At 41.6% G+C, this 20,520-nt stretch overlaps 1 pseudogene; it reads right to left on the bottom strand.

Moving 5' to 3' along the window:
- Positions 1 to 19,822: 19,822 nt before the first annotated feature.
- On the bottom strand, positions 19,823 to 19,919 carry LOC114216796 (small nucleolar RNA U3; annotated as a pseudogene).
- Positions 19,920 to 20,520: the final 601 nt, after the last annotated feature.

Raw genomic sequence — 20,520 nt, 5'->3', positions numbered from 1 at the left:
TTGTGCTCTCTATCTCTCTATCTTATCTGTCAAATAAACAAATAAAATCTTAAAAAAAAAATCTTAAAAAAAAAAAAAGAAGCTACAGAGTAAGAATAAAGCGTAAAATCCAATTTTAGCGGCGCCTGGGTGGCTCAGTGGTTAAGCGTCTGCTTTCGGCTCAGGTCATGATCCCGGGGTCCTGGGATGGAGCCCCAAGTTGGACTCCCTGCTCAGCGGAGACCCTGCTTCTCCCTCTCCCTCTGCCGCTCTCTCGCACTCCCTCTCTCTCTCTCTCAAATAAATGAATAAAATCTTCTTTAAAAATTAAAAAGTAAAATCCAGTCTTATAAAATTAACATAATATTTGCAGGAATATTTTTCTGCTGTACCTGTTTGGCCATGGTGAAAGTCTATGTAAATTGCATTGTTAAAAACTCTAGGGCTATATTTCCTTACTGGCCTCAAACAAAAAGGCACAGTAGCTATTTCTACCAAGGGTACTGAAAAGTGACCATTTCATTTTCCACAGTACTAATCCTGCGTGGACCCCTTTTCGGGTTACTGGCCAGGGGGCATGTGAAGGCAGTTTAGGGAGGCGGGCTGGTCTAGAGTTCCTTAGACTCCAGCCCCAAATGTGTGCTTCATTGCCATAATGGAAGGACGGACAGAGAAATGAGGTGGACGATCCTGGACAGTGGCGAGGTGCCCAGGACGCTGATGGAGAATCCAGAGGGCCGGTGGGCATGCCACTGCAATCAGAAAAGCAGAAGGTTGTGGAATTGCCAAAGTGGCTGTTTGAGCCAGTGCAGTCCCACCAGCTGTGATTGGTGACCCTTCAACTAAACAACACCCTAGTGCCCTTGAGTCATTAATCTGCCCTTCTTTGCAACTAATTTATTATGGAAGTGAGTCAGGCCTGGAGAGAACAGTCTAGGGACTTATTCAATTTACTTATTCAAAGGCTGTAGTGAGAGGCTGGGACACAGGGCCAAATAGAAAATTTGGAACATTGTGCCATCCCTGTTTATTCCGATGATTCTTCTCTTCCATTGCTATCAACTACACCACACCAGGGACAGAAGTCCCTGAAAAACTGAGCTGTGGAGTTCCATCTGACAGAAGTCATCTGTGAGGGACGCTTGGGTGGCTCAGTCGTTTAAGCGTCTGCCTTTGGCTCAGGTCATGATCCCACTGTCCTGGGATCGAATCCCGCTTCGGACTCCCTGCTCCGCAGGAAGCCTGCTTCTCCCTCTGCCTGCCGCCCCTCCCCCCCTCCCGCTTGTGCTCTCTCTCTGACAAATAAATAAATCTAAAAAAAAAAAAAAAGAAAAAAAAAAGAATCTGTGATTTGGGGCTAGCAGGAATTAAACTTGCTACCTACATCATCGTCTCTCTTGTTCACATTTGGGCTGGTTAGAATAATTTATTCAAGAAACTCTGCAAGGCAGATGATTATATTGTCATACCCATTCTTTGGAGGAGGAAATGTACTTACTTAGTCTATGGTCCTAAACCAGAAAGTACTACTAACTGCTATGATTAGAAAAAGGAGAAACAAATCTGTTAATTTATGACATGGTTGTGCATTTTAATTAGAGAAAAAAGAAAGGAACTGGTTAAGATGATTAAAACTTAATTTTTTCTTTGGAGAATCAGCGACTTATGAAATGGGGCTCAGAAAGTGGTTATGGTGGAAACGTTACCCTGATGATGTGTAATGAAAAGTTAATTCCGTTTTAAGTAAAGTTAACGGTATTTCGAGTATATTTTACCTGGTAGCATTATCTTTCCTATCGTTTTTTTCTTTCCCTAAATCAGAGCCCCCGACTAAAGATTCTTTTTCTTTAGGAAAAAAATTACTTCAACACCTGATTTGGACTCTGTTATTGGCCAAGTATTACACTTTCTTTTTTATTTCAAATGCAGACCAACAGGGGTTACAAAATCAGATTAAAACACAGATTTGGGGGGGCCTTTTCCAGTTTTTGAGAATATTTCCACAGGAAGTCAGTTATATATTAGGCATATGAATGTATCACTTGAACAATAGTGTAAATTTGTCCCAAACACAGAGGGGGAGAACACTGATGGTGATTATTCCTCAAATAAAAGGTTACTCTAAATAGCTATAAAAGATGCCACAGGAAAATAGATTCCAGATTATATAGTAGGCCAAATATAAATCTTTAAAATGTTATTTTAGAACATTACTTTTCAGAAGATAGCTTGATTTCTTAATTGTATAAAACAGATTTGATTGAATACTGTTACTTGATTATAACAATTCATAAATTTTACGTTCTAAAAAATATTGGACTTCTGAGTAATGTGAATTAATTAATCTTTATGAAAATAATTTTAGGTTTTATATTTACAATTCTGCGAATCTCTTTGGCAAACATAAAGCTACATTCTAAATACACATGTTCATTGTGTACCAGCCCCAGCCCCCATCTACCCGTAAGTTTAAAAATAATGCTGTGCTCAGAAAAGGGCTGTCTCAGTGTAATGCACAAAACTATGCTCCTCACCCCTACACCGTCCATTCAGTGCCTTACTGGCTTACATTTAATGCAGATTTTTAAAAATTTAATTATCTGGGTTTTGAACTCTGTAGATTTAGAAGCAGGAATTGTGAAGGGATTGGGAAACTTCTGAACACGCGAATAATGACAAGACGATTAGAAGTAACAACCTGGTTCCGTGAGGAACGCCAGAAATCTAAGAAAGCAGACCTGTCCCAGGTAGTGTTTCTGTGTGCTGTAGTCACACAATAACCAGGAATGATCAAGAAACAGATATGCAAGTATGTAAACTACTTTTAAAGGATTCCATCACAAATGCTCATTTAAACAAAATGGATCCTGGGGCGCCTGGGTTGCTCAGTCGGTTAAGTGTCTGCCTTTGGCTCAGGTCATGATCTCAGGGTCCTGGGATCGAGCCCCACATTGGGCTCCTGGCTCAGCAGGAGGCCTCTTCTCCCTCTCTTGCTGCCTCTCCCCCTGCTCTTGCTCTCTGCGTCTCTGTATCTCAAGTGAATTAAAAAAAAAAAAAAAAAAAACCTTAAACAAACTGGATCCTTACATAGACATGCAGTGAGTTAGTGCAAAGACATAAGCTTCTGCTTTCTCAGTCTCCCCAAGTGTGCGCAGGCCCCTCATCCACTGACAGTGGGAAGGAGTGAGGGATTAATGCCCCCCTTCCCGCCCCCCCCCCCCCGTCTCTCACTCACTGAGCATGCCGTTTATGCCAGGCAGTGTGCTAGAATGATTTATTCAAGAAACCCGTCTTATTTAACTGAATAAAGGAAACAGATTCACCCTCGGATATCCAGATGCCCCGTAGTTCGGATCAGTGACATGTAAGGCAAAGGCCATTGGTAAAAAAACAAGTCTCTTTGAGTTGTTTTTAGGACGGGTTAAAATTGTAACGAGATTTAAGTGTAAAATCAGTATCTTATCGACAGTTTACCGAGTAATTTTTACAAGTTAGTTCTAATTTGTTTTTGCTTGAAACATCATGAATATATCCTTGTCAAAAGCTAGACTTCCAAAGTCTGAGGAACCAAACCCGTATGTTGCGCATTTGTTTGTTGCACTAGTAATGACCCCCCACTCATCCTGCAGTGAAAGGTCACCTGGCTGTGACCCCCATGTGCTGTGCAGGGTGCTGCTGAGGGCTGGGCCTGGTCCCTGGGTCCCCCCAGTGGGCTTGTGGCCCCGCCTCGTAGTTATGCAGCCCTGACCTGATCCAGCCTCGTTCCAGATGAGTGCTGATTCCCATGAAACCTGGAAACAATTTCAGCTCTGTCTTCCCAAGAACATTCCCATAGGAAATATCATCCGGCTTTATGGTTTTAAGGGATCTTCTATAGTTTCCTGCAGAAGACGGAAACAAATCTCTGACTGGAGGTGATTCATTAATAAAGAAGGGTCTCCGGGGGTACATAACTTTAATGGCATTTCATAGGTATCGTGCATGCAATTGCTTTGGATTCATGTCTTGGCTAAAACCTAGTAAACATAGATGATAAATGTCAGAGGAGAGTGCAAGTGACTTCTTCATCGTTTTTTAAAAAGGCTCATGTGCGCTCACAGCCCCTTGTCCCTTTAGTTTGGTATTCTGCATTTTAAAGTAACTGACATCCTTCCCTGCCATTAATGTCATCTGCAAACTTAATAAATTTGCTCTAGCCTGCCCTCTGGGTCTTTAATGCGCATGCCCTGTCCCTTAAGAAGGGAAAGACTCACTAATAACTCAAAGGCTAATATTTGTAGAGGGAGACACTATTCTTCCAGATTATCACTATGATATGAGACAGAATCAAAAGTCCCGATAGGTTCTGTCTATGATTTGTCCACTTCCCATGACAAGAGACTGTGTATCAGTCTGAGAGAATTATTCCTAGAATCAGAATTGCTGTTCCTCAGGTCAAATAGACTTGTATTTCATAATTATTTATTCTGGTAATGGCACAATACTCAATTAAATATTTCCATGGATTCTCAGAACTTTCTTTGAAAGCTGCAATTATGAATAATACTCATTGGTATTCTCTCCCTAGTGTGTTCATTCTCAGGCCCTGTGGCCTCGACTGTCACACCAGCCTCACGCTGACTTCAGTGACTTGACATTCTTGATCATGAGACTCCAAGTTCATCTCTTTTGAACCCCAGGCACAGGACACCAGGCTCTTCCTTTTGGACTCCGAAAAGGGATTTCACTTAGTTACCTGGATGAGTTTGCAAAGAGGCGGGGGGAGGGGAGGAGAGGTGGCCGTGGTGCTCTAAGTGCCTTTTCTGGCACCAAGGTGAGAGATGAACCTACTAGGTGAAATAACCAGTGTTTAGTAAGGGCTGCCTATCAATGTGAGCCAGGCACTCTTCTAAATGTTTTGCCTGGGGGTTCCTGGGTGGCTCAGATGGTTAAGCGTCTGCCTTCGGCTCAGGTCATGATCTCCAGGTCCTGGAATCGAGCCCCTTGTCAGGCTCCCAGCTCAGCAGGGAATCTGTTTCTCCCTCTCCCCCTGCTTGTGCTCTCTCTGTCTCTCTCTCTCTCTCTTTCAAATGAATAAATAAAATCTTTTAAAATAAATAAAAATGTTTTGCCTGTGTTAATAGAGTTAACCCTGACTTAATCCTAGGAGATGGGTAATATTTTATCTCTTGACAGATGAGGAGATTGAGACAGAGAATTCAAGTACCTTGCCAAAGGACATTTAGCGAGTCAGGTAGAGGCAGTATCTCAACCCAGCCGGTGCCTCTCCAGATTTGACGCTGTGTGGTCCTCTGATTAAGGGCAGCAGGAGAGACCGTCTTCATTGGCATCAGACGTCTAGTGGAGCTGAGTGCCCTCAAGTTACCTGTTCCTCTCTGTTGCAGAGTTTGTTGTTGTTTTAATTTGTAGCTGGATCACTGTAAGTTCTAGGAAAATGCGTTTTCTTCAGAATCTGTGACTCATCTTTTTTTTTTTTTTAAAGATTATTTATTTATTCATGAGAGACAGAGAGAGAGAGAGAGAGGCAGAGGGAGAAGCAGGCTCCCAAGGAGCAGGGAGCCCGATGTGGGACTCAGTCCCAGGACTCTGGGATCATGACCTGAGCCGAAGGCAGATGCTTAACTATCTGAGCCACCCAGGCGCCCCTCTGTGACTCATCTTGACTAACACCATTTTTTAAAATATTCCATGTTCACCTACCTGTGCGCACCCCGATGCCCCACCCCATTCAGTTTTTTACAGACTGCTTCCCTAGCTCGTTTTCCACTCTCTTTAGAACTGCAAAAAGGAATTTCCCTCGTATGTCTTTTGTTTAGCTATAGAGTGTTATGAATACAGTATCTTTACCAGAGAGTAAATTCTACACACACACACACACACACACACACACACACTAACCAAGGCTGTGCTAAGGTCATGTTAGAGTATGTAGGAGTTTCTTGAGACCTTTCCCTTGTTTCTACCCATATCTTCCAGATGTCACTACTGTGCACAGATGGCTAATGTTAGAGTATGCCTTCTTAAGATATTGAGAAATGCATTATCCTGAGTATAACTTGGGGTGGGGGGGGGGAAACTTTGATTCCTGGTAAAAAGTTGTTTGTAGAAGCAGAATAGCATCATGATTATGAACTGGAACTTGGGAGGGTAAAATTCCTGGATTGGAATCCTAGTTTAGCCTCTTGGCAGCACTTCAAACTCTGGCAGGTTTGTTGACTTATTCGGTGGATATTTGCGGACTCCTGTGTGCCAGGTACTGTTCTGGGCTCTGGAGATGCAGAGAGCAAGACAAAACCAAGTAGTCTCTTCACTGATCCCTGCTTCCATTCTGGGCCCTACAGCCTATTCCAAAGAGCCCCAGCTAGCTCATGAGTCCAAGTCCTCACTCCTGGGCTCAACACACTACAGTGGCACCCATTCCCCCATGGAGGTAGTCATGGTATTTATAACCTCCCACAGCATGGCGTAGTCCTGCCCCCCCACACGTGTGCCTCCAGGCCTCTGCGCTTGTCTTTCCACAGCATCTCTGTCATCACCCTCTCACCTCCTTCAAAACTCTGCTCAGAGGTCCCTTCTTCAGTGAGGCCATCCCCGTCTGACATAGAGAATATTGCCTGTATGTGGAAGGAGCTACCGTATCTGTTGAACATGCAAGTATGCCAACCCTAAAATTCAGACCAGATAGGTTCTTTGATACTTCCAATAGTTCAGTAACCCATCAGTAGAATAAGAGCCTATTCTGAAGGTCTTGGGAGCCCTCTTCCTTACAGACACTAACATTTGGATGTGTCATGATAGTCAACCCAGAGATGGTGATGAATGAACATTTCGCTTATTAGGAAGAGCTAAGGAAAAGGCAGGTAAATTATTTGTTCCTGTCCAGAATTTCTTCCATTTCAGGCTTATAATTCTGGGTTCTGGAGGCTGGGGGTTATAATAGACTATAGAGCATCAGGAATGGTTTATTAACCCCAAACCATCTCAAGCTTCCCCTTAGTGCAGAGCACACGGCATTTGGGGGCTGCCTCTAGGAGTGTACGCCTAGCAGCTCCCTCAAGACCTAAAGAAAAACAAGTGAGGAGGCCAGAGAGCATATGTCTGAGGACCCCATGTGATGGCTCAAAGCAAAGAGCCTCTTTTGTGGTAGGTTTATTTCATAGCATTTTTGTGCTAGCCCTGTCCAGAATCCCTTAAGCAGGAAAAAAAAAAAAAAATGGATAGTAGGTAAACCAATTAGGGAACCTAAGTGAAGTGGTTTCTGTGAATCTAATAAAACAGAAGGCAAGCTGAGCTACATGAGAAGAGCTGATAGGATTCTGGGCAGTGCTTTCTTGGTGGCAGCTAGACACAGATACAGGAACAAAGAGGAGTTTGTTCAAGTTTACTTCCCAGTGGGACGATCCCTGAACCAACATTCAGGAAAAGAGCCAGAGAAAACTTAGAAAGGGGGAAAGCTGCAGAGGCCAGAGCCATAGAATGATTGCCAAAAGTGGGGATGGCAGATATGGGGGCGGGGGGAGGTTAGCCTCTCAGCACCGCCATTTCTTTGTTGGCCAAATGTGATCGTGAGAGGCGTATGGTGTGGAGCCAGATTGCCTTGTTTGCCTTTTAGCCTCCACTTCTTCCTGGCCGTGGTTGGGTGGGCACTTTCTTGAGCAAATTACTGAACATGGTAACAGGTTAGGGCCTCAGGTTCTTCAGTTGTAAAGTGAAGGTTAAGCATAGCCCCTCCTAACTGCTGTAGGAGTGCATCTGTTAACATTCACCTTGGAAGAGCACCTTGGAACAGTCCTCGCACACAGTAAGCACCATCTTGAAGTTAACTCTGTAGTCATTACTGCTATTTATGAGGCACCTCATGAATATATCAATAAACATAGTCTATAACCGAAAGGCATTTTTGCAATTTCCTTATTTAATCTGCATTAAACTTACCAGATTCTTGGGTCCCCTGTTTCTTTAGAAAACAAAGAGAGATTAAATATAGGACAGCATTTTAAAAAATTTTAAATCAAGGGTTGCCTGGGTGGCTCAGTCGGTTCAGCATCTGACTCTTGATTTTGACTCAGGTCGCGATCTTGGGGTCCTGGGATCAAGCCCGCCATCGGGCCCCGCACTCAGCATGGAGTCAGCTTGGGATTCTCTCCTGCCCCTCCCTCCCCCCGCTCATTCTCCCTCCCTCCCTCTCTCTCTCAAATAAATAAATAAAATATTTAAAAATAAATAAATAATAAAAATTTAATAAAAAAGTGTATCTATCTGTATAAACACTCATGCAATCCTCTGAAATCCCTTGACCTCCAAAAAAGTATCGGAAAGATTCTAGAGTAAGTTCCTTAGATATGAAAAAGATAAATCCTATGTTCACAAATGTCATTAACCTTAAATTAAAAAAAAAGTTTACCAGTTACCATTGATCTCTATATTGATAATAATGCCATTTCCATAATCCTGAGAGACTTAATTCGATATATTTCTTTTCTCTTTCCTCCTCTCCCTACTGACCTTGTTCATAAATTTGATGAATGAGCCCATACTGTCCCAGAACTGCGGATCCCTGCTACTCCGGGCAGTGTGGGTTGATAGAGTCAAGAAGCAAGCATCATTCACATCTCAAGAGCCAGAAAGCTCTGGTGTCTTACTGACAATGAAAAAGGAAACTAGCCATACATTCCAGGGCATTCAGATTTCCAACGCTCCCCATTCTAAAATCAGTCATGTATTTTTGCGGGATGTGGTGGGGGACCAAATGTCAGGTCAGAGTGCTGTATCAGATCAGTGGTGGGGAAGTTTAGCTCAGTGGCTAGTGGAAAGCTTCGTACCAATGGTGACTTCTAAGCAGAGTCTTCTCGGGGAAGGGAAAGGATGATCATGGTACGATGTTTCCGTAGAGACAGCGCTAAGAAGGCTGCTTTTATTCAACACACTGACATTTGGATGTGTCATGATAGTCAACCCAGAGATGGTGATGAATGAACATTTAGCTTATTAGGACGAGCTAAGATTTTCAGTTGCAAAACACCAGGGTCTGTAGCAGCTTCTGTTGTGAACATCTTCCATGCCACTTAGGTTAAAAACTCCAAAAATTCCTATTTGAACCTTATAAGTGTGGTTAAAAAGTACCTCTTTTTTACAGGTACAACTTCAGATGTTAGTTTGATGCAGACTGTAGAGAGCTACTCTAAAACACATAATAATAATAATGATACATCTACAGAACCACTCAACCATATCTGTGCTTCTGGCCTTATAATCTCATTTTTCGATTCTCATTTTAATATTGCCTCAGACATTATTCCTATATATTACTTTAAACATTCAGAATTAGTATTATTCATGATTCTTCTGAACGAGGAGGAGAACGGGTATCCTCTACTAGCCAAAGAAACTCTGGGAAGTGCGCATCCCCATGCCCGCTACCTAAGGATGGCTGAACTGAAATTCAGGATGGAGCAAATACAAATCAAGTAGCATCTCTGAAGAAAGTTAGTATGCATGCTCTCTTTTTGTCTTAATTTGTTTTCTCTTCATCTGGGTTTGGGGAAATCGTGGTGTGTCAGTTTCTCATTGGGATAGAAGATCTAACACTCCAAATAACTTGCTTCTCAATCAATTGAAATATATGCTTTACTTTTCTTGTGGGTCCTTGTAGTCTTTCTGTTGCGATCGCCATAAGTATATTCAGAGAACTCTGATGGCTTTAATTCCTCCTGCTGACCTGTTTCAGACATTTTTCAGGACTGTCCCACTTCTCAGGCTGCTCTGTGCGAGAAGAGTGGCTGATGGTTATGACCCTTGGTGCTCACGGTGCCTGCCAGCATTCTAAGTGCTTTGTACATGTTATGTCCTTAACTGTGACCATCTGGTAGGACAGGTGATATGTGTCATTCCTTTACTGTCAAGAAAGCCACAATCTGCTTTAGGGACGTGCCTCCAGTAAGCAGTAGAGTGAAGCCGGCATCTGTCTGATGTCCAAGTTCATACTTTGAGTCACTCTTCTTACCGTCACTAAACAAGTGAGCAAAACATCCTGCCTCCCGGCGCTGTGTCCCAGACTCAGGTGACTCCAAGGGCACCTTCTGCAGGGGCATATGATTTCTGATTGAACGAAAGGCACATGGCCTGAGCATATTTAAAGAACATAGGCAAAATGCATTTGTTCATAAATAGTTATCATTATGTGGGACACCCTGTGCATACCACGTTGCTTTCTTACAGAGATTGCTTTGGGAAATCACTTTTTCTGGGTGTTTCCCTTTTGATCTTCCTGACCTAGCTTTTCTTGTGTGGAATGTCCTATCAGCTGCTTAATAGCGAAGAATGATGAGGGATATAGGAATAAGAGAGCAACCGTACTGATACCTGTTACGTACCAGGAGACATTCCGAGCAGGGTACCTCAGGGAGTACCTCTGGTATTTCAACAGGTGAACTTCTTTTCACTGTAGTTTATTTTTGTATCAGAATACTGGCTTATAGACTTCTGGATCCCATCCCAGAGTGGCTGCCCCTTTGCTGTAGATAAGGATAATCCACGGTGAAGGAGCTGCGTAGGAGCTCAAAGGGAGGGAATACCTCGCCCATGCTGTTGAGGTTTGGATTTATCTGCCAAGAGCCATGTTATAAACAATCTGGCATTTTAAAAAGATGCCTCTGGGATCCATGAAGTTCCCATGGCGAGGAAACAAGAATGAATGTAACTGAGCCATTAGACTGGGAGAAGAGGGGGTAGTGACTTAAAATCCCGGAGGGGTGACTGGAACCAGAATCAGCTGCGAACCTCGTTCAACAGACACATCCCTCCCCTGTCCAGACAGCGTCCACGTTGGGTGGAGTTCAAGGGTTAGTGATTCGGAGTGTCCCCCTCCCCCCCCGCCCCCGAGAAGCACTAGTTGAGGGGATGCTCAGAGGAAGCTGCTTTGGAGGCATATGAGAAACATGTTTCTCTCACCCCTTACCCTTTGCTCCTTCAATCCCTTGAATACTCATGATGCTTCCCGGGGGATACAGAGGTGAGTAACGGACACTATGATGTCCTCATGGGGCTTCCATTCTGGTGCGGGAGACAGACAAATACGATTTCAGTTAGTGGCAAGTTTCTGCAGGAAACTAAGCATTTAATAGGTTGGGGGGTGGTGGAGCACACAGGCTGTATGGCTGGCTGCTGGTCTGAGGCCATCTGAGCAGAGGCCTGGCGAGGAAACCAGATCACTGATCCCCTTTGTCCGTGTGCATACACAGAGGCTTCAGTAATCCTACTGATAGAACAATGCAACTAAATCTTCCGTTTATTGTGATGTGGGTCTGAGAAGTCTGCTAGGGTTGTGCCAACTAAGGAAAGGTTATTTGGATTTGAGTCAATATTAAGGGGCCCAGACTCCAGACATCCATCTGAGAATGCTCCATATGGAAAGTATTAAATGTAAAAAATTTAATCTGGGCTCTATGCAGATGTGATGCAGTAATGATTTAAACTCATTTTTTTATTGTTTCTTTTTTTCATGAATCGCCCAGGGAATATGCCAGACAGCAGAAACTATATTGAGGTTAGAGTCTTCAGAGTTTATTTGTAAGTTAATTTGATTATAAACAATGTAATATAGCTACACAGCCCACGTAGTTCGTGTACTAGAAGCCTACCTCCTTTCTTTTAGAAAACGGTCCTGTTTCATAGTTATTCATGGCCTCCTTTTGTCTTAACTTAGCCTTCTTTCCTGATACACCTAGAGTCCCATTTTTTCCCAAATGTTCCAATGTTTCTGCCATATGCCTTTGAATAATATTTCACAAATACTCAAACACGCCTCCTTCCTGGGGCTCTTTATCCCCCCGGGGTCATTTCCAGACCAGTTACTCTCTAAGCTGCCTCACCTCTGCTGTATTGTGACTTCTCAACACAATGCTAGAACCTCCCTTGGCCCTTGCGGCGGGCGGGGGGGGGCAGGGGTTGGGAGATCTTCTCTTTTCTTGGATTCCTGTATCTCTCCTTTCTAGGTTTATTCTCCCATCTGACAAACCACACTCTCTATGAGTTCCCTAAATAAAGTTGGCCTGGGAGGTGTACTTTTGAATACCTGCATGCCTAAAATGTGTCTTTATTCTCTCTGTGCTTGAAGAAGGATGGCCTGGGCATATGACTGTAGGTTAAATGAGCATTTTCCCTCATTTTGTGAAGACACGGCACCACTGTTTTCTGGAATGTTCTTAAAAAGGACAGTGCCATTCTGGTTCCTGTATGTGTCCTGTTTTTCTCTCAAAGCTTTTTAAAAAAGATCTTCTGTTTATCCTGATGTTCTGAGATTTCACAGTGATATTTGTTTCTTTATTCTTTGTTTCCTTTATTGTTTGTTCTTTGGACTGCTCTTCCTGGCTCTGGATGCCTGTGTCCTTCCATGACTAACTTTTTTTAGTATTATTTCTTAAATAATTTCTCCCCTGCCTTAACCTCTATTCTCTTTGCTTAGAGTGTTTATTACGAGAATATTGGACCTTCTGGATGGAGCGTCTCATTTCTATCACTTTTTCATAGCTATTTCCTAACTTTGTTGTTTGTTTGTTTTTTGTTCTACCTTCTGGGAGAGTTCTTTGATTTTCCTTCAAATCCTCCTATGGAATCTTTATTTCGATTTAATATTTAATTTCCAACTCTTTGCCTTTTTTTTTTTTTTAAGGAGCGTTTGGTTTTTATTTTAGGGCTGCAATAGCTTTACTTATTTCTCTAGTCGATTTCCTAGGCCTTTTGAAGTTTTCTTCAAATGTCCTTTGAATACCTTGTTTTCCTCCAGGTTCCTTTTTTCTGTTTGATTATTTGGGTCTCTGGCTTTCATGTTGGAGGCTTGGCTGTCCATTACCACTTAAAAGGGAGTTACTGAGAATCTGATCACGATCTCAGTGTGAGAAGGTAAGAGCTGTGGATGGCGGAATGCACTGTATTGAATCCTATGCTGAGCCAGCTTTCTCCAAATTGGAACCCCTAGACTTTGGGAGGCCCCTTTCCCTCTGCCCCAGTGCGTATACGCATGCACACACACCCCCTACCTGGGCTGATCAGTTTCTTCCAAGGGAAAAAAAAAAATCCTTCCCAGAAAGCATCCTGTATCCGGCAGCTGGTATGGACAGCTTGGCAGAGGAAGTGAGACAAAGACCCCACTGCTTGTCACCTTCGCTGTAAGTCAGTCCTGTGGGTGCTGTGGCAGAGGTGCGGAGGGGGCTTGCCTCCATGCCCTTTCATGAGGTGGGAGCCTCAAGGACCCACCAGTACTGTGTTTGGAGTTTCACAGGCTCCGTATCCTCAGCCTGCTTTCTAGCCCCCAACTCTGGGCCTGTCCTGTGCCAGGGTCCTGCCTCTTTGCGGGTGTTGCCAGGAAAATCCACTGGCTTGTCACTGGGATCTTCCAGCACACGCTTAGATGTCATTTCCACCGCCCCGTTAGATTAGCTACTGCTCATCCCTCAGCTTGGTGTCTCTCTTGCTCTTTTTGCCATTTTTATTATTCTGTTCTCATTTTAAAAAGATTTAGGGAATGAAAGGAGATAAAAGAAGTCATGCTACCATTTTGAACCAAAAGTAACATTTGGGATTTCTTCTCCACTTTATATATATTTCACATTATTCAAATTGTAGCAGTTGCTAGCTGTATTATCCATATGATGCTTCCATATTTAGAAACCATTGTGCAGAAAATGCTAAATTCTGTAACATATCAACGTGATAGGGTAAAGATTTTATACGCGGATACTAATTACAAATTAATTAACATGACTTGTGCTTTATAAAGATCAGTTGAGAAAGAACTTGTCAGCTGCGCCAGACTTGCTTCCATAGCTGTCCTGATTGTAGACTCTTGGACATACTGTTCCTTGCTATACAGACTTGCTTTGGAAGACAGAATAAAAGCAGATTTCTAAGTTAATTAATAGTGTTTGTGACAGAGATTCAGTTTTGTTCTATTTATATAGAAAATGTGTTCTTCTGATTCTTGACGAGGTTATGATACCCATATAGGAAAAAGATCTTTTTAATTTGATATTCTCTCTTATATTTCTGCTCATCTGTCTTACTTTATCTCTCTTTTATCTTTTTTAACGTCTTATTCTGGGGAGAGGATCCCTGGTTATTTAAGAAGAGTGTCAATCTACAGAAGATAATAACAAATATTCAGCTCTAAAAGAGAAGACAGGGTTCCCAAGGACCATCTTCTTGGTCACTAGGTCTAATAGTTAGGCTTGATCTCTACTGCACAGGTCAGAGGCCATCCATATACTGGCAGAACCTTCAGTTCTAGGTGAATTAGGATACGTAGTCATCCTGAAATAAAGTGAATTGGACCAGATGGGTCTCTTAAGTCCCTTCTGATGATAAAATCTACTGTGAAACCCTCAACTTTCTTGATAGCAAAGCATTGTGGACCATCACTCGGAAAAGTTCTAATGGATTCCTTCTTGGGTTGCACTATCTACCAAAAAACTTGCATTCCCAAGGCCAAACAGATCTCATAGACTAGCTAGATGTAGAAATCGGGATTCCATAGTGCACTGCACACTTAACTTTGTTCATTATCTTTGCTTGCACTCTTTCAATCCCAGAAATAATAGCGTGCACCCTAGTGACCCGTGTAAAGGTGGGCAAAGGCAAGAAGGGGGAGACACCCTAAACTGGCCCGGTACCTTCTGAGACGTGCCAGAGGGCAGGAAAATTGCCTTTTTTGCATCACCAACTCTAGAACAGATTTCCATGCTTAAACAGAACTTAAATTTGCAAAGCACATGTTTTTAAAGCCTTGCCACTGATTTTACACACTTTTCTGTTAGAATGGTCATTTAAAATATAGAATGAATGAGGAACACTTAGGAAATGTCATACATGAGATCATTGAATCTTGTTCTCCTAAGTCAGTTGCATAGAAACTGGGAAATTTAAAAAGAAAAAATGATCCATTCCTTTTAAGTTTGGTAGGCCAAGAAGTCAGTTGTGTCCCAAATCCTTTTTCTTTGATGCTAATTTTCTTCTTAATCTCTTGTTAAAATAAGTTTAAAGCACTTCAGTCTGGAGTAGGAAATCACTGAAATTCTGGAATTGTCCATTTGAATTATATGTAATTTTTCCTTGAAAATAGTTTTGAGAAACAATTTCACAGAACGCTATGAATGTATTAATTTTTTTTAAATTTCTAATCTCATACACTTCCAACTTGGTATCTTCATAAGCATGAGTAAGTTCATATGTTAAGGCCTTATTGTCTTCAGTACTATTTTAATAACATATTTTAATCCGTGCCAGATTCTGAACTGTAAAAAAGAAAAGGCACTTTTTTTCCAAAACAAAGTTTCATTTTAGAATCTCATAACAACTTAGAAAACACAGTACCATCTTTATGCCTTTGAAGCCAAAGTTTGAGTCTTAGGTTGTTTTTTCAATATTAAAATATGAGAAATGTTAAAGCCTATTTCTCCATATAAAATGTCTCCGAACCTGACAAGCATGTTCATTTCTCTTGTAGTTTAACCTGTCATTTTAAAAATCTGTGTTCTTTTTAAAACAGTAATTGTTCACTTATTTGGGGAACAGATTGTGTGTTCCCCCCACATCCTGGGCAAGGCTTTTTTTTTTCACTTTTTATTCTGAACTTATAGATTCATAGGAATTTAGAAAGATAACAGAAATGCCATATACTGTCTCCCAGCATCCCCCACCCCCATGGCTGTGCCATGTAATTATAGTGCAGTATCAAAGCCAGGAAATGGATACTGTGACAATGTGTGTGTGTAATGACACATATATGTTACTTTATCACATGTGTAGTTTCACATAACTGCCACAATCAAGATACTGTTCCGTATCACAAAGGTCTTTCTTTCCATACTTCCTTACACACACACACACACACACACACACACACACACACACACACACACACCCCTCCCGAACTCCTGATGACCATGTATGTGTTTTCCATCTCTGTAGTTATGTAATTTTGAGAATGTTATATAAATGCAATCATTCAGTATATGACTTTTGGATATTTGCTTTTTTTCACTCAGTGTAATGCCTTTGAAACCCATCCAACGTGTCCAACGTGTTGCATGGATCAGTAGTTCTTTGTGATTTCTGACTAGCATTCCATGGTATGGATATGCTGAAGTTTAATTAACCATTCACCCACTAAGGGACATTTTGGCTGTTTCGAGTTTCTGATTATTACAAATTAAGCTACTGTGAACAAGTGTGGGTAAGTCTTATGTGGATTTGGTTTTCATTTCCCTGGAATAAATGCCCAGGAGAATAATTCCTGGGTTCTATGTTAGCTTCTTTTTTATAAAAACCAAAAACCTGTCAAACTGTTTTCCAGACTGTCTCTACCACGTAATATTCCCACTCAAAGCAGACAGTGATCCAGTTTCTCTGCGTCCTCACCAGCATGATCTTGGTGGTGTCATTTTTTTTTATCTTAGTTGCTGTAACAGGTGTTTAGAAATAACTCTTTGTGGGCGCCTGGGTGGCTCAGTCGGTTAAGCGACTGCCTTCGGCTCAGGTCATGATCCTGGAGTCCCGGGATCGAGTCCCGCATCAGGCTCCCTGCTCAGCGGGGAGTCTGCTTCTCCCTCTGACTCTCTTCCCTCTCGTGCTGTCTCTCATTCTCTCTCTCTCAAATAAATAAATAAAATCTTTAAAAAAAAAAAAAAAGAAATAACTCTTTGTCATCTTAATGGCCAGAGATGTGGAACATCTTTTTCACATGTTTGTCTGCCCTTCTCATGCCCTCTTTGTTGAAGTGTCTCTCCATATCTTTTGCATTTTCCAGTTGGACTGTCTGTTTTTTTAAAGTTGAGTTTCGAGTTATTTATATATTCTAGATATGAGTCCTTTGTCAGATACATATTTTGCAAGTATTTACTTTGAGTCTGTAGCTTGTCTTTTCATCCTGGTAACAGGGTCTTTCACAGAGCAAAGTTTTTAAATTTTGGTAAGTCCAATTGATCCATTTTTTTCTTTTTTGGATCATGCTTTTGTTGTCATATCTAAGAACCAAGCTTTGGTTTGGTTTGGTGAAACCTAAACCCCAGAATCCCAAAGATTTTCTCCTGTATTTGTCCTTAAAATTCTATAGTTTTATGTCTTCCACGTAAATCTACGATCCTTTCTGAATTTTTGCATAAGGTATGAAGTTTAGGTCCAGATTCATATTTTGGCCTATAGATGTCCAATTGCTCCAGCACCATTTGTTGAAAAGACCATCCTTCCTTCATTGACTCGCTTTGGAACCTTTGTCAAAATAAGCTGACTGTACTTGTGTGTGATGATACTTGCAGTATATTTGGTTTCTCGTTCTGTTCCATTGATCTGTATGTCTTTCCCTCCACAATATCACAGAGTCTTTATTTCTGTCGCTATTTGATAAGTCTTGAAAGTGAGGAGAGCGATTCCTCCCACTATATTCTTCTTTTTCAAAATGGTTTTGCCTCTTAACAGTTCCTTTGCCTTCCCACATAAGTTTTAAAAGGATCTTGTGTGTGTTTGCATGTAACTGATAGAGGGTTTAGCCTGATACTCTTCCCGCCTTGCACTAAGTTTCATTTAACTTACTTGGCTTCTACCTGCTTTTTCTTTGCTGTCTACATTGTCTAACATGATTGTCTACTTGGAAAATACCAAAAAGGTCTACCAAAAATTAAAAAAAAAAACAAAACTAACTCTGGAATTAAAAAAACGGATTCAGCAAGATTTTAGGGTACAAGATCAACATACAGAAGTTAATTTTATTTCTATATACTAATAATGAGTGAATGGAAACTAAAATTAAAAATCCACTATTATTTACAGTGGCTAAAAAACCAAAATACTTAAGGGTGAAACTAACAAAATACATATAGGCCTTGTATTCTGAAAACTGTAAAACTCTGACAAATCTGAGATGATCTAAATAAATGGAGAGACATGCCATATTAATAAACGGAAGAACTCAATTTAGTAAAGATGTCAATTGTCCCCAAAGTGCTAAGCAGATTTAATGCCTCTCAAAATCCCAGAAATATTTTTTTTTGTAAATACAGCTTCCGTTTTCATGCATTTTTTTTTTAACAAGGACATCTAGAATTTCCATGTGTTTTGAAAATAATGACTTGACCAGGAAATGATCTTCCAACACTACCAAGTACTTTTTTTAATACTTTAAATTAGAGGGGTGCCTGGGTGGCTCAATCAGTTAGGCATCCAGCTCTTGGTTTCAGCTCAGGTCATGATCTCGGGGTCATGCGATTGAGCCCCTTGATGGGCTCCATGCTCAGCAGGGAGTCTGCTGGAGATTTTCTGTCTTTCTCCCTCTCCCTTCACTCGCATGTCCACATGTGCTCTCTCATTCTCTCTCTCTCTCTCTCTCAAATAAATAAGTCTTTAAAAAAAAATACTTTCAATTAGAAATAACACCTTTACTGTAAAATGCGAGCACAGTAGCTTCTGTACGCCAGGCCCCATGCTCAGTGCCTTCCATCCTTCTTGTTATCCTTCACAGCTACCGTGGGAGGAAGGTGCTGTTGTCATTTCCATGTAATAGACAGAAAAGCAGAAGCATGTGGAGGGAATTTACAAACCCAAGGTCACAGGACCAGAGCATACGGACACAGACCTGCAACTTGAGTCCAGAGTGTGCCCTGCATTCAGAGGTCTTGCTATCTTCCTTAGTGTCAACAAGGGACTCACACCCCCTTCTTTCTCAGATAACCCTACTTTTTGAAAATCACCATAATCCTTATATCATTTTGCTACCTGGTTTCCTGTAAGGCTGGTTTTTGTTTTTGTTTTTTTTTAAGAGAGAGAGAGAGTGCGCGAGCCAGGGGAGTGGGGGAGAGGGAGAGAGATAATCTGAAGCAGGCTCCACGCTCAGCACAAAGCCTGATTCTGGGCTCGATCTCCCAACCCTGAGATCATGACCTGAGCCGAAATCAAGAGTCAGATGCTTTAACCGAGTGAGCCACCCAAGCACCATCCCCTGCAAGGCTGTATTTGAATATTCGCAATGTACCATAACATTCTAGTTCTAGCTAGAGAGTTGGACCCAAAGATTATATTAATCAGCTACAAGGCAACATTTAATAGATACTTTTCAGAATAACTTTTTTGGGAGGGCGGTGGGAGGGGGTTCATCTAGAAGAGCCTTTCCCATCTGTCAGAGAGGGATGACTATGGAAGTGTTGTCTTTTGCCCCGCAAGTGGAAGAAATGGATTTTGGAATGACACATTACTTTTCGTAGGTGTCAAGAAGTAGGTCACTTTATAGTATTTATCATAATATTTGAAAAAGCTGACATTGAAAAATGAGAGGTTGAATATTGAGTAGTTCTTTGTCCAAAGACTGGAAATGGATTACTGAGATATTTTCTTCTGAGATAGACCATAGGTTTTTTTTATATAGTTTCTTTTCTCCTGTTTCGCCGTGAGATAAATTTCAATTTAATGGTCAATTGTAGCTTCATAAAAGATGTCATTTTGCCTTTACATATATTTTTTGGCTTCATTTATTGAAATATTTTTCCAGACATACTTATATCGACAAGAAGGCTATAACCCTTGTGCTCCAGAAACAACAATTGGAGAGATCGAGAGAGCCTTAGTAAGTAAAGCAGGTGAACCTTTAAAAGTCTCCATCTGTCTTTAAAGCTATTAAAGAAAAGAGAAAAATCCAGCGTCCTCCCTCTAGAAATCAGCAAAGAAAAAAGAATATCACAGAAGAGTTAGATTCCCTCCAAGCTAATGGAGGGGGAAATTACATGAATCAAAATGTTCATTTTGGAAACGTAGGCACTGCATCCAGTGGTTCCTGGTGCTCTCTGTCAGTTCAGAGCCAGTGGCCTCCTGTTGCAGGCCTACGAGGTCCTGACTGCAGAATTTAATGACTCCCATTTCTAGTAACGAACTATAGAAATGATTCCTGAAAGTATAGTCTTTAATGACTCCCATTTCTAAACTGCAGTTGTGGATAAACGTTTTCTAAAGAATTTGGGATGACATGATCTCAAAAATAAGCTGACACTCCACATGCAAATGGAACACTCTGTTAATGCAGTATGTCATTGTTAACCACCCAGCTCTTGAGCACATCCAGAGGCTACCTCTGACCTCCAGGTATCAACCGCACCTTCCTTGCCCCGTAATCATTCCTTAATCCAAGACATGGCTCCTATTTCCATGGTGATGTCCATGGTCAGCCCATCAATTCATGGGGTATCTTCAGAGCCTGAGCACTGCTTGAAGGATTCTACACAGTCTGTATATGGAAACATGCTCGGCAAGGAGTACGAGAATTTTGGGGTCATAAAGAATGTGAGAGATCAACTATGGTACAGGTCCAGGACTACTAGAACAGGGTGGGAAGAAAGGTGGTCAGCTGACAAGGCACAGCTGAGTCTCCGTGGCCATGGTTGACAAGATATCCTGCTCCCTCTTCCTTCCCCTCTTTCATCCAGCCATCTTCATTCGTACCTTCCTCTTCTTCAGTGTTTCTTGGAAGACTGAAACTGCTTATCAAAAATATCCTTGCCACTTTCT

This window comes from Eumetopias jubatus, unplaced genomic scaffold (assembly GCF_037043125.1).
Source record: "Eumetopias jubatus isolate StellerSeaLion01/CBP00866 unplaced genomic scaffold, mEumJub1_p1.0 scaffold_4, whole genome shotgun sequence".
NCBI lineage: Eukaryota > Metazoa > Chordata > Mammalia > Carnivora > Otariidae > Eumetopias > Eumetopias jubatus.
The sequence above is the reverse complement of the archived record's forward strand: the minus strand, read 5'-3'. Positions and strand labels throughout refer to the sequence as shown.